This window comes from Rhinolophus sinicus, chromosome 1 (genome assembly GCF_057876585.1).
Source record: "Rhinolophus sinicus isolate RSI-liver-muscle chromosome 1, RSI-T2T, whole genome shotgun sequence".
Taxonomy (NCBI): Eukaryota; Metazoa; Chordata; class Mammalia; order Chiroptera; family Rhinolophidae; genus Rhinolophus; species Rhinolophus sinicus.
The window spans coordinates 123,790,587-123,804,133 of record NC_142501.1 but is presented as its reverse complement, the minus strand read 5'-3'; the positions used below and the strand labels follow the sequence as shown (position 1 = coordinate 123,804,133).

Genomic DNA, 13,547 nt, shown 5'->3' with positions numbered 1-13,547 from the left:
GCACAGAGCCATTACATTTCCACTGTCTCTATTCCTAATGCTGAACTCCACTTCTTGTAACTACCCATGTTATGGATACCAGGACTGGAAAGAACCCAAGCGGCACTCAGAGAGTTAGGAGAGTCAGCTTTATTATGCCAGCAGGCTCAGCGGGACCTTACCCAAAATACTGAGTCCCTAGCAAGGTTTTGAGCAGTGTGGGTTGGGGACTTCCTTGAGTTGGGGAAGGGGTAGGTGTCGTCTAGTGATTGGCTTGGGCTGTTGCTTGGAGTGGGTTATGCGGAAGTGGGCTGGGGCTTAGGCTGGGGACTTCTCTGTCTGCTCGGGCCACCATTTTAGGTCAGGTCCACGTGGCAGGGAACCATTTTAAGGTCAGTTTCTCCATCATCCATATATATATGTAAAATTGTAGTTGACATTCATTATTGTTCAGCTTCAGCTTCAGGTGTACAATGCAGTGATCAGGCATCTACATCATCCCTGAGGGGGTCTCCCTAATGGGACAAGTGTCCATCAGATACCCTATAAAATCTTTACATGATTAAGTGCTTTTGATGTAAGATATTTTCTTTGTGAGTGCCAGGATCGTGGCTCGTGAGACAAAAGAATGGAAACACGGACCAAGGATAGGCAAAGAGTTTTAAGAAGAGGATATTAAAGAGTAAAGAGCCGCAACTCTTGAAGCGAGAGGGGGTTCTAACCAGATTGCCCAGTGACTGAGGCAAAAGTTCTTACTTTTATGCCGTCCCTTGCCAGCTTGGAGAAGGGGACTGGCACCTTCTAATGGGATTCGTCTATCAGGTTTGTCCTGTTTGCCCACCCTACAGGGATTAACAAACACACTCCTATTTATCAGATCTGCTCCTTTAGCCAAAAGGGATTTGTGAGATAATTTATTAACCTCATATCTTTGTCCTGGAGTGAAGGAGACATTCCAGAACCTGGAGTTTTAGGATATGGCTGCCTTTTATTTATTCCACCAGGGACCTCCCTGTTTATCTAACAACATGCTAACTAACCTGTCTCACTTTCTAGTCATCGGTTGTTCATAAACATGCACTGGTTAAATATGCTTAGCCAACAGTATATTTATTGTGATTAGTTGGTTTATCTAATTTAAGAAGTGTTTTTATGATACAAAATGATTATTTGAATCTTCACTTTGGCTTTTTGGCATGACCTCAGACAGCCTTCCTAATCCACCCAATTTGTTAAGGCCTAGTTATAAGAAAGGACAGGTAGAGTTTGAAAAAACCAAGTGTGCACTTTTGGTTAAGAGGTAACTTTTGTTTAAGTGTAAATTACTCTCTGCTGCCCCCTGCAGATCAGTTAGGGATACAGACACAAGAAATTTACAGCTATGGAGCAAGTTTTTAACTCCATTTAACATTTAAAATAATGTCTTGTGGGATATTATAGTACCGCATTTACAGATAAAAGAAAACATTTTTATAAAACACACCTAATTTAGCTATTTTTGGTTTTAGAAATGTATCAGTTCAGTTTCAGATAAGAAAACAGGAACTACTCTAGGTATTTTAAACACAAGGATTTACTAAAGGGATTTAAGAGCTTATAAAAAGCTCTTGGAAAGACTGGAGTAGTACAGTCAGGGAGAATGTCCGTAGCTTTCAAATCAATAAGAAATGTTTCCAACATCATTCATTGAATATCTTTTCTTTTTCCATTTATTTGTAATGTTTTTCTTGTGTTTAAAGATAAACTGAGTGAGGCATATTAAAAATGTTAAGAGTATGTTGAACAAAAATCTGTTCGAATCAGGCAGTGTTAAAGCGGAAGTGGTTAGGAGTGCTCTGCCAATAGGAGCTATGGGAAGAACTTATATAGGGAAAAAGGTAGAGGCAAAGCAAGGAAACTATTTTTATAAAGTATTTTTATTAAAATATAGGTAACATACAATATTATATTAGTTTCAGGTGTACATCATAGTTATTCAACAATACCAACCTGGCACTATACATAGTTATTACTATATTTTGATTATATTCTCTATGCTAAAGAAGTGAGCATCATGACAAGTCCAGCAACCATCTAACACCACACCAAGCTATCACAATATTATTGACTATATTGCCTATGCTGTATATTACATTGCCAAGACTTATTCTTATATCTGGAACTTTGAACCTCTTATTCCCCTTTATCTCCCCCCCCCCTTGTTAAATTTTTCAATTACAGTTGACATTCAATATTATTTTATATTAATTTCAGGTGTACAGCATAGTAGTTAGACATTTGTATAATTTAAGAAGTGATCCCCTGACTAGTCTAATATCCACCTTGCATTATACATAGTTATATGCACTATACATATTATTGACTATGTTCCTTGTGCTTTACATCCCCATAACTATTTTGTAACTAGCAATTTGTATTTCTTAGCTCCTTCACCTTTTTCACCCTGCCCCCAACCCCCTCCTGTCTATCATCCGAGAGATCTAGTACCCATCTGACACCATACATAGTTATTGCAATGCTATTCATTCACTGTATTCCTTATGCTATACCCTACATTCCCATGACTACTATGTAACAACCAATTTGTGCTTCTTCATGCCTACCCCTTTTTCACCCACCTCCAAACCACCTCCATCTGGCAACTATCAAAATGTTCTCTATAACTATGAGTTTGTTTCTGTTTTGTCTGTTTATTTTGTTCTTTAGATTCCACTTATAAGTGAAACCATGTATTTGTTTTTTTGCTGTCTGACTTACCACATTCAGTACAATAACCTCTAGGTCCATCTATGTTGTCACAAATGGCAAGATTTCATTTTTTATGGCTGAGTAATATTCCATTGTATATAGGTACCTCCTCTTCTTTATCCATTCATCCATTCAGGGACTCCTAGGCTGCCTTCATATCTTGACCATTACAAATAATGCTGCATGGATGAGCACATCCCCTCAAAGTAGCATTTTGGGTTTCTTCAGATAATTACCTGGAAGTGGGATTACTGGGTCCTTCTTTTTCTCTTGTTATAGCCTTTGTTTTAAAGTCTATTTTGTCACGTTTAAGTATTGCTACCTTAGCTTTTTGTTTATTTGTTTCCATTTTCATGAAGTAACTTTTTCCATCCCTTTACTTTCAGTCTGTGTGTGTCTTTCAATCTGAAGTGAGTCTCTTGTAGGCAGCATATTTAAGGTTCTTATTTTCTTATCCATTCAGCTACTCTATCTTTTGATTGGAGAATTTAATACATTTACATAGAACGTAATTGTTGATAGGCATGTAGTTATTGCCATTTTATTATTCATAATTTTGATTTTTTTTTTCTCATCTTAGAGAAGTCCCTCTAAGATTCCTTGTAACACTGGTTTGGTGGTGATGAACTCCTTTAGCTTTTTCTTGTCTGGAAAGCTCTTTATCTGTCCCTCTATTCTAAATGACAGCTTTGCTGGGTAGAATAGTGTTGGTTGTAGGATCATGCTTTTCATCATTTGGAATATTTCCTGCCAATCCCCTCTGGCCTGCAAAATTTCTGTTGAGAAATCAGCTGACAGTCTTATGGGAGCTCCCTTGTAGGTAACTAATTGCTTTTCTCTTGCTGCTTTTAACAGTCTCTCTTTGTCTTTAACCTTTGACATTTTAATTACAATATGTCTTGGCGTTGGCCTCTTTGGGTTCATCGTGTTTGGGACTCTGTGCTTTCTGAGCTTGGATATCTGTTTCCTTCACCAGGTTAGGGAAGTTTTCCATTATTATTTCTTCAAAGAGGTTTTTAATTTCTTGCTCTCTCTCTTCTCATTCTGCTACCCCTATAATGTGAATATTGGTACTCTTGAGGTTGTCCAAGTGGCCCCTTAAATTCTCCTCATTTTTTTGAGAATTCCTTTTTCTTTTTGCTGTTCTGATTGGGTGTTTTCTGTGACTTTATCTTCTAAATCTCTGATTTGATCCTCTGCTTCATCTAATCTACTGTTGATTCCCTGTAATGTATTCTTAATTTCTGTTATTGTATTCTTTATTTCTGACTGGGTCTTTTTTATGTTTTCTATCTCCACTTTTATGTTTCTTATCTCTTTGTTGAAGTTCTCCCTGAGATCACTGAGCATCCTTATAACCAGTGTTTGCAACTCTGCATCTGGTAGATTGTTTGTCTCCTTTCTCTTTAGTTCTTTTTCTCTTCTATTGGGACATGTTTCTTTGTCTCCCCATTTTGGCCACCTCCCTGTGTTTGTTTCTATGTATTAGGTAGGGCTCTATGTCTCCCAGTCTTAGTAGAGTAGCCTTATGTAGTAGGTGTGCTGTAGGGCTCAGTCTTCCTGGTCCCTTTAGCTGGGTGCTCCAGGTGTATCCCTTGTGTGGGTTGTGTGTCTCCTTCTCTTATAGTTGAGCCTTGATTGCTGTTTGCACATCAGTGGGAGGTATTGATACTCAGGCTCATTTGTTGAGGGGACTGGTCATGACTATAGTGGAGGAGTTTTGATACAGGGGTTGACCCTACAGAGCAGGATCTGTCTCAGCAGGACTCTGGTGCCTGCCTAGTCTACTCCTTGGATGTGTTGTCCTAGAGGCATCTGGGTGATGCTCCATCTTGTTTCAAAGCTGGTCACTGGGTGCACAGCCCCAGAGCCATCCAGGAGGTCACCTGCTGCAGGTCAAGTTCAGTTGCAACCTGTGCCCCACCCCAGGACCACCTAGTAGGAGACACAAGGCAATTCACAGATGACCACTGTTCATGCTGTGCCTGTAAGTGCCTCCTGAGGCCAAGCCAAGAACCAAGGCCAGCTGCCACTAGTGCTGGGCTCAGGGCTGCTCAGCCAGAGGTACAGGACATGCTCAAGCCAGATTGTGCTCATCTGGGTTCCACGAACCTTTGAGAGACCCTAGTAAAGTCTGCGACACGAGCCAAAACAGGTGGTTCATGTGGAAAAGCCACTGGAAGCAGTTTGGGTGTGCCAGAAAGTTGGGTGGGGCAGGGTCTCAGAATCACCAGCTGTGGCAAATGAATGGTGTCAGTGAGCTTGAAGGAGACTCAGATATGGCAGCTGCCTATGTCTGCATGCTGGGTAGGGGGAGGGCTCAACAAAGAAACAATGGCTTCTACCAGCTCCTTTCTTTGGGAGAAAGCTGCCCCTCCAGCCCTCTTCCTGAAACCAGACAACTCAGTTCCCTCCTATATGTCCTTGTCACTTCTCAAGCTGCTGCCCCAGTGCGGAAGCTCAGAGTAGGTGAGTCCATCAGCGAGTTTCTTTAAGAGGAGCACCTGGGACTTCAGCTGCCCTCTGTCTCACTCAGCCACAATCTCCATGGTTTTCACAACCAGAAATTATGGAGACTTCTCTCCCTGACACTGGAAGCCTGGGCTGGGCAGCCTGGTGTGGTGCTGGGACTCCTTGCTCCTTCACAGGGGACTTCTGCAAGGGATATATCTCCCCCAATTTTTAATGGTCACACGTGGGTGTGGGACTAACCTGTTCCTCATCTCTGCCCCACTTACCAGTCTCAAGGTGGTTTCTTCTGTATGCCCTTAGTTGTAGGGCTTTAATTCAGCAAGATTTCAGGCAATTCTCAATGATGGTTGTTTTGTAGTTTAGTTGTAAATTTGATGTGGTTAGGAGAGAAAGTAAGCATAGTGTTTATCTACTCTGCCAACTTGACTGGAACGCCTAAGGAAACTATAGTTCCCAAGGAAACTATTTAATTGGCTATAACTTAAGCATTTGCCTTATTTGGAAAAGTCCAGTTGGCTGTTTGTGATTGTTGTACTTAGGTTCTGATTCTTTAACCCTGAGGTGTTTACTCTTTTTGGTTTAGTTTGATTAGGTTAAGGTATTAGAACCACCTCAGTCTAATGGCGTCCTTGTATAACACTCATTATATATCAATAATATCAAGGTTTATCTCAAGGATACTTATGGTAATTGGTGGCTCTATGTTAAGATTATCTATGTAGTATTGTGGTCCTTCATTGTTTTTTTGTATTTAATATTTTTAGAATTATAATATGTTTTAATATCTGGTAAGTTTATGTCTTTTTTCATTGTCTCTCAAAAATGCCTTTGCTTTTTTGTTCTTTCAGATAAACTTAAATAATTTTTTCTTAGTTCCACTCCAAAAAAGCCTTCCTTGGTATTTTAAAAAAATTGAACAGATTAGAAATTTATTCATAAATTTTGGAAGAACTTGTATTATTTATAATATTCAGTTTTCCTATGCAAGAATATTTTTTGATTCACATAAGTGAATCTTATTTCATGTATCTCAATAAAGTTTTATAATTTTATTTATGTAGGTTGTACATCTTTTTCATAGAGTTAAGTTACTCCTAAGCACAACATTTTGGTATTTGGAGTGGATTACAGTTTTTGGACTCTGACTTATGAAACCAAGATGGGCTTCTGCCAAGGGCACTGGGCATCTCCTTGGATTGTGAGCCCTATAAATGGTTTTATGTTGAAAAGAGGGTGAAAAAGAAAAGTGGCTAGATGAAATGGCAAAAAACTAAAGTCTATGAAAGAAAAGAATTATAAAATAAGTTACCTCAAACTCACCATTACCCAACTGTACATGTACAAAGCATCTTTCCCCTTAACTCTGTCTTTTCACCTGGTCTCCTGGTCTCAGTTGGTGGCACAACCATCCAGTCAGACTCTCCAGCTGGGATGCTAGGAGTCTCTCCCTGTGCTGGACACCACAGTCCCACCTCCAAGTAGTCACACCCTTATGTGATCACCCTCCTTGTCTCCTGGAGTGTGGTGGGATATAGGACTTGTTTCTAGCCAATAAAATACAGCAAAGGTGCTGCAATGGTTATGTGAGGTAAGAGTGTAGCTGCAGTCTTGCAGAGTCCCTTTCTCCTTTCTTGGTGTGGAGGAAGCAAGAGGCCACGTCAGGGAGCCCCAACATTTGAGGGGCAAAGAACTGTGTACAGCCTCTGACTGACAGTAAGAAACTGAAGCCCTCTGTGTTACCTACAAGGTTGTAAATTCTTCCAACAACCTGAGTGAGTGAGGAAGCAGATTCTTTCTTAGTTGAGCCTCCATTGAGACTATCGCCCTGAACAACACTTTGAATGCAGCCTTGTGACCCTTAAGCCCTGCTTGGGCTCCTCACCTACAAAAACTGAGATAACACACATATGTGTTTTGAAGCACTAAAATTGTGGTAAAAGTGTGACACAGTATTGGTAACAAATACGTCCTCATTTTTTGGTGAGCCATCATTTCCTGCCAGTTTTGGACTGCTGAAATCCATCCTCTTTATCTTGCTACTGAACTAGCACATGCTGTCAGCACTACTTACCTGGCCTACAGCTGTTACCTTCCTGTCCAGTCTGGTCTCGTTAAGTCCATTGTCTGCCCAGTCAAGTGAGTATTTTTCCAAAACAAATCCCATTACATCCTGATCTTGTTTAAAACCCTTCAGCATCTCCTCCATACCTATCAGATGACATCTAAACCCTTAGCATGGCCCAGAGGCCCTTCTATCTCTTCATACTTATATCTTTCCACTTCTTGGCAAAAACTTCACCCTCCAGCAATATGAACTACATGCAATCACCTGCCTCCCTTTGCACACCTCAAGTTACTAGTCACTACCCTGGAATTTTCACATAATGTCCCTTCTTGCTGGAATGCTTTCTGTCCTGGATCACTGACACACTGAATTGTATCACAATCACCCATTTATGGATTGGTCTTTACACGACACTTTTGATCTTGTGGACCAGGGACTGAGTTTTATTCATCTTCATACTCTGCTCCTTGCAGAGAACTTGATATAAATAGGTATTTAGCAAATGTTTGTTGAATAAAGGGCTGAATATAACCAAGAAATGTGCCAAGAGAGCTTGACCTACACCCTGGTACTGGAAATAGATCATGAGTTTCTAGCAAAAACTTCCTAGAACAAAGGCAATGCATAAGGCTGAGGGCTTTTAACTGTTCTTTCCTTCAATTGTTGATTCATCCATCCATCATCTGATTGTGTAGCAGAGACAAAAGCAATCCTTGCACCCAAGTTGTTCATAATCTAGTGGTCACAAGAGATGAGAATCTCGATAATTACCGTCTATAAGAGAGGTTTTCACATAATGGGTGCCTAAGTCTTTCTGGGGGTTTGGGAGAATAGTTAAGGAAGACTTTCAAGAGGAAGTGATTCTTGAGTTAAGCCTTGAAGGATGATGAATATTTGCTGAGCTGAGGGAAGATGGGAGGAAGCCAAGGACGTGGCCTACTTGACAGCATGGAGGCATTAATGTACAAGGAGCAGTCAGGGAGCTGCAAGTCATGGTATGGCTGCAAGATGAGAGGGCTGGAGAAAGTGACACCGGAAAGTGAAGCTAAGGAATTAATATTTTATGTCCAAGGCATCAAAGAATCACTGTAGAATCCTAAGTAGTTTTCATGACATGCTCAGATTTGCAACCTTGAAAGATAAATAGTTTTAGAGTGTTTATGAGACTTGATAAATAATATACTGTTTTCCCAACCAGGTTCTGGGCCAGATGAGAAATAAAGTCAGGGAGCCAGCAGATGGAGATCATCTATTTTACTGATAAAACCAGCTACCCAGTGCCAAACCCCAGAATTAGGCAGACTTGACTCTCATTATGGGCAGCAGTGAGCAGGGCAGGTCTCTTCCTGCCAAGGCAGAGCACGTGCTCCTGCAGTGCTTACCCCAGAGAGAAAGGGAGGAGGAAGGGTTGGCCAACATGTGACCAACTTTCTTCTTCCAAGGTCATAATCAGATAGTTGAGCAGAGGATGTCACTCCACATTGAAGGAAACAGCGTCCCTGGATTTTTCTTCTTCTCTTAACACATTGAACTTAAACATGTAGCCTATGATCAACTAGATGTGTGTCTGAACCCTGGGTTAAAGGAAAGCCCTGCCCCCACCTTCATGATGCAGCCCCCCAATACCAACTGCTGCTCCTCTGGGGATCATGGGATTGCCGGTGCCCCAGAAGACTCGGCATCTGGTTAAAAGAGTGCATTATTACACTTAACTCCAAGGTCACTTTGTGTCCAATACTGAGAATTTACTTTTTAGTCTATTTCTCATCCAACATTATCCAGCTATGTTGTCTGATATTGTTTGTCAAGAAGTTTTGCCCATGATATTAAATGACATCACAAAATGATTCTAATAATTAAAAGCCAACAGTTATGCCCCAGATTTTAATATTAACTCCTTCTCACTTTCAAATGCCCAAGGTGAAGGTAAGATACAAATATTGTTTCTTCTTATAGGACCAAAGGAGTTAAAGTAAAAAATAAATGTTCTTGCCATTGTGAATTAAAAAGCCAAAGACATGCTCCTGCCTCCTTCCTCTTCCTCTTCCTCTACATCAGAGCCAAGCTCTCAGTGGCACAGTGTGCTCAGGAGATTGGTTACATGAAGGGAGGATCAAGCAAAGAAACCATCAGTGCATTGAGCATCATGGGAGCCAGTTTTCTTACTGCCAGAGAAGAAGGAATGGGTTATACTACGAAAAGGAGACAGGCCATAATAAATGCTGTCGTGCTGGATTTGAACTGAAGGTGTAGATGTGAATTTAGCATCTTCAGATGTAGATATTGTATTAATTTGGATTCTCCAGAGAAACAGAACCAACAGGATGTGTGGAGAGAGACAGAGAGAGAGGAGAGAGAGAGAGAGAGAGAGAGAGAGAGAGAGAGATTTATTTTAAGGAATTGGTTCACATGACTAGGGGCTGGTAAGGCTGAAATCTGTACGGTAAGACAGCAGGCTGGGGACTCAAAGCAGAGTTGATTTCACCATGTGAGTGTGAAGACTCTGCTGACAGAATACCCTCTTCCTCCGGGACCTCAGTCTTTCTCTGAAGGCCTTCAACTGATTGGATGAGGCCCACCCATATTACAAAGGGTAATGTGCTTTACTCAAAGTCTATTGATTTAAATGTTACTCTCACATAAAAAATACTTTCACAGTGTTTAACCAAATCTTTTGGTTAAATCTTTTGATTGGTACTTTACCAAATCTATTGATACCAGAAAAGGAAGCCAGTCTCAGTCCCTTTCCTTCTCTGCAGGCTGTCAAGTCTAAGGGAGGCCAGAGCTGGGGAAGGACAGGGGTTTTGATGGTAAGAATAGGCTGGACTGGACATGGGGTTTTGTTTTTATGCTTTTGCTTTCTTCTTACCTTTCTTTCCTTTATACAATTTGTTGTTAGCTAAGAGATAAAAAATAAATAAAAAGTCGTGGCATTTTCCTGAGAGTTTTAAGAGGTGAGAAACAGGAGACCAGATTTGAAAGTAAAACTGCTTTCTGCTCATCTTGTCTTGAATCCATCTAGTTCCATAAACATTAGTAAAGCATCAGAAACATTCTGGAGAGGACGAGAAATGAAGCCAATGTGTTTGGGCCTGACAGTTACTTTATGAAATGTCAGAAGTGAAACTTTTTGTTTTTCCACAGAACTGTGACACTCCCTGCCCTGAAGTCCAGCGAGACCGGCCCTTCCTATGGGCGGGCTGGTTCAGGGCTGGCTGAGTCATGCAGCGTCTCGGTGCAGCTCCTAGTAGGAGCTTAAATGAGCTCCCAGGGATGGTTTGTGCCGTGTTGTAAAGGAGATGACTTGGCCAGCCTGTCAGAAGCATCTTTTGCTGTTTTTTAAGAGTAAAATAAATCCATCACATTCAGAACATAAAAATTAGGAAGCAAACAAACAAATAATAAAGTAACCCTAGAAGAGTATTGACCAGGTATAGAAAGAACACAGTGGAAGGCAGGAAAGCAGGAGATGCGAAGGCTTCCCAGAGCAGGTGTTCTGGGTTAGAATGACGGACAGTAACAACAATCAGAAAAGCTAAGACATAATACTTAATTCGGAGCTGAGTGTGTTGTAGACACTCTTTACATACATTATCATTTTTAATTCTCACAACAATTCAGGTACTATTATTATTTGTCCCATTTTATAGATAGTACAACAGACATAGGGGGTCTAAGAAACTTATTCAGGGTCACAAATCTGCTAAGTGACTGTGGAGCCAATCTGCAGACCCAGGCTAGCCTACTCTAATGCCATTCTGCTAGATTGACAAGTAGGAACTTGTTAGGTGGGCTAGGAACTCCAAGTGCAAAGGCATAGAGACCTGTGGCAACATGATGTTTCTGAGACATTGCATGCTGAGTACCAGTAGTGATAAAATGCCCAGTTTGGGTGGATGAAAGGGAAGAGAAGACTAGCATGAGTTAGTGGCCAGGTAAGGGGGCAGCAGATTATGAAGCATGCTATTTTGTGCACCATGCTAAGGGAGTTGGCAGCCTGTGGGAGATGGGGAGAGTTGCATTTTAGAAAGATCATTTTGGCCACGGTGTGGAGATTGGTTGGATGGAAAAAAAGGAGAGGCAGAGATGTAAGTTAACAAAAGGAGAGGCAGAGAGGCAAATTAACAGGCTATTATAATAGCCCAGACGAACCACGCAAGGACTGCGGGTGGCAGTGGGACAGGGAATAAGAGGATGGGTTCAGGAGGGATTTATATGTGGATTGAACAGATTTGGTGAGTTGGTGAGTAAGTAGAGGGGCTTAAAATGACAGAAAATGGGTTTCTGGCTTGTGCTACTGTTAATGGGGACAGCGAGAAAGGATGACAGTGAAGATGGTGAACTCCGGACCTATTGAATTTGAGATGCCCGATAACACCCAGGGCACTAGCGTCTTGGCCTCTGCAGAGTGTTTGAGCTGTAGACATAGATACGAACAGATGTGAAGACTAGATCTACATAATCAATACTGTTGTTTAAAAATCACCCAAATTTAACAGGCTGATACTATCATATAGATTATTGAATTTTCACTCTCTTGTCTATTGCATATTCCTATACTGGTTTTTTTTTCTGTTAGTGCCAGGTAGACTATGTCAGTGTTATGTTCTTAGCTTGACTCTTAATTTCACTTCAATATATTATTCTGTCTACCGATATTCATTATATAATATAGAACAATTTTAGGTTGTAAATCTAACTCTTTGAAATCTAGTATTAAAGATATTAGTAGATATGATTAGGTTTTACTCTATTTCCTGTAGGTGTATGTGCCCAAATGTATTAGTAATAAACATATGATAAAAAACAAAATAATTCTTCTGTAATTCCCCCAAAGAGTCCAAAATGGACAATGCTCTTGCATCAGTGTTGGAAATGAGATTTTTATATGCTAGAAGTACCATAAGTAATGGCATCCAATTTCCAAGCATTTCTTACTTGTTTTGGTTTTGTTATACAATTCTTCAGAGTAAATAAGGAAGCACCTAAGTGTTTAAAACAGGCTGTCAAGAAACAGTACTTCTACACTAACAAATGAAAATAGTACAACTAATCGATAAAACTGATTAATAAATAGATCAATGGAAGTTCTAAAAATATTTTGAGTTCTCAGTAAAATAGCACATAATTAGAATTGAGTACTTTCAGAACATAAAACATAAATAGCTAGTATCATATAAAAAATTCATCTAGAATGGTGAGCAAAACATGCTGATTAAAACAAAAATAAAATACTATATTTATATATTGTCACAGGAAAGACTTAAAAATAACATATGATTGTTTAGGGAATGTAGTAAGACAAACATCCTCATCCTCAAGGCAGAATATAAATTGGACAATCTTTTTAAAGAGAAATTTATAAAATGAATCAAGACCATTAAAACATTCATATGCTTTGGCCAGGAATTCTACTTCTTGGAATCTATGCCAAGAGAAAATCAGAAATATGGACAGAAATATATGTATAAAGATTCAGTATAATGGTAAACTTAAAAAACATATTACAATCATTATATAAATTATGGCATTTCTATAGAGCAGCATGATACACAACCATAAGTAATTACATTTATGTAAAATGTTAATGATATGGGAAAAGCTTGAGATATAGATCAAATGAACTAAAATATGGACAAATGCCATATATGACATATGGTATCAACTAATACTGTAAGAATTCATTTCAAACTAGTGGATTTTTTTCATTTAATCTCTATTTGATTAGAGTTACCAAAAAGCAGTTTTTATTGGATTTTTAGGAAAAGCACAAACATAGCCATCTTTTTTCCATGCAGAGAGAAGAGAAGTGAATATGTTAGAATTATATAATTTTAGGATGATTATGCACATAGACCCTGAAGATTATTTTCTTATCTTTAATGATTCATTATCCACAGCTTTCCATAAAATAAAATAAAAAAAATTCAATTTTAATGCATAGACCTTTGCTCTAATCTCAGTTTCCAAAGTTTTCAAATGAAGCATGGTGTGCCTACGTTAAAGGTCGACAAACCTTTTCTGTGGGGAAAAAAAGGAAAAAGAAATGGTACTTCCTTCTTTCCACGTCTTCATTTCAAGCCAATGAGGAAATTTGTTTACTACCTTTTTTACATATTCAAATATTTGCACCCTTCCTTTGGAGGAAGATTGAAGTAGGACATTCACAATCATGATGTAAATTTACTATTAAGATTTGCTATTATTATTTGCAGGACTGATGCAGTCAGAGTGAGACATCATGCTTTGTGTTTTATAGGGTAATGCGGTGCTATAGTCCATG

At 39.6% G+C, this 13,547-nt stretch overlaps 1 protein-coding gene across 1 annotated transcript in view; it reads left to right on the top strand.

The window, feature by feature from the left end:
• Positions 1 to 13,547, top strand: part of C1H10orf67 (chromosome 1 C10orf67 homolog) — a 118,355-nt gene that overhangs the window by 20,498 nt on the left and 84,310 nt on the right. The gene's annotated exons all lie outside the window — the stretch shown is intronic.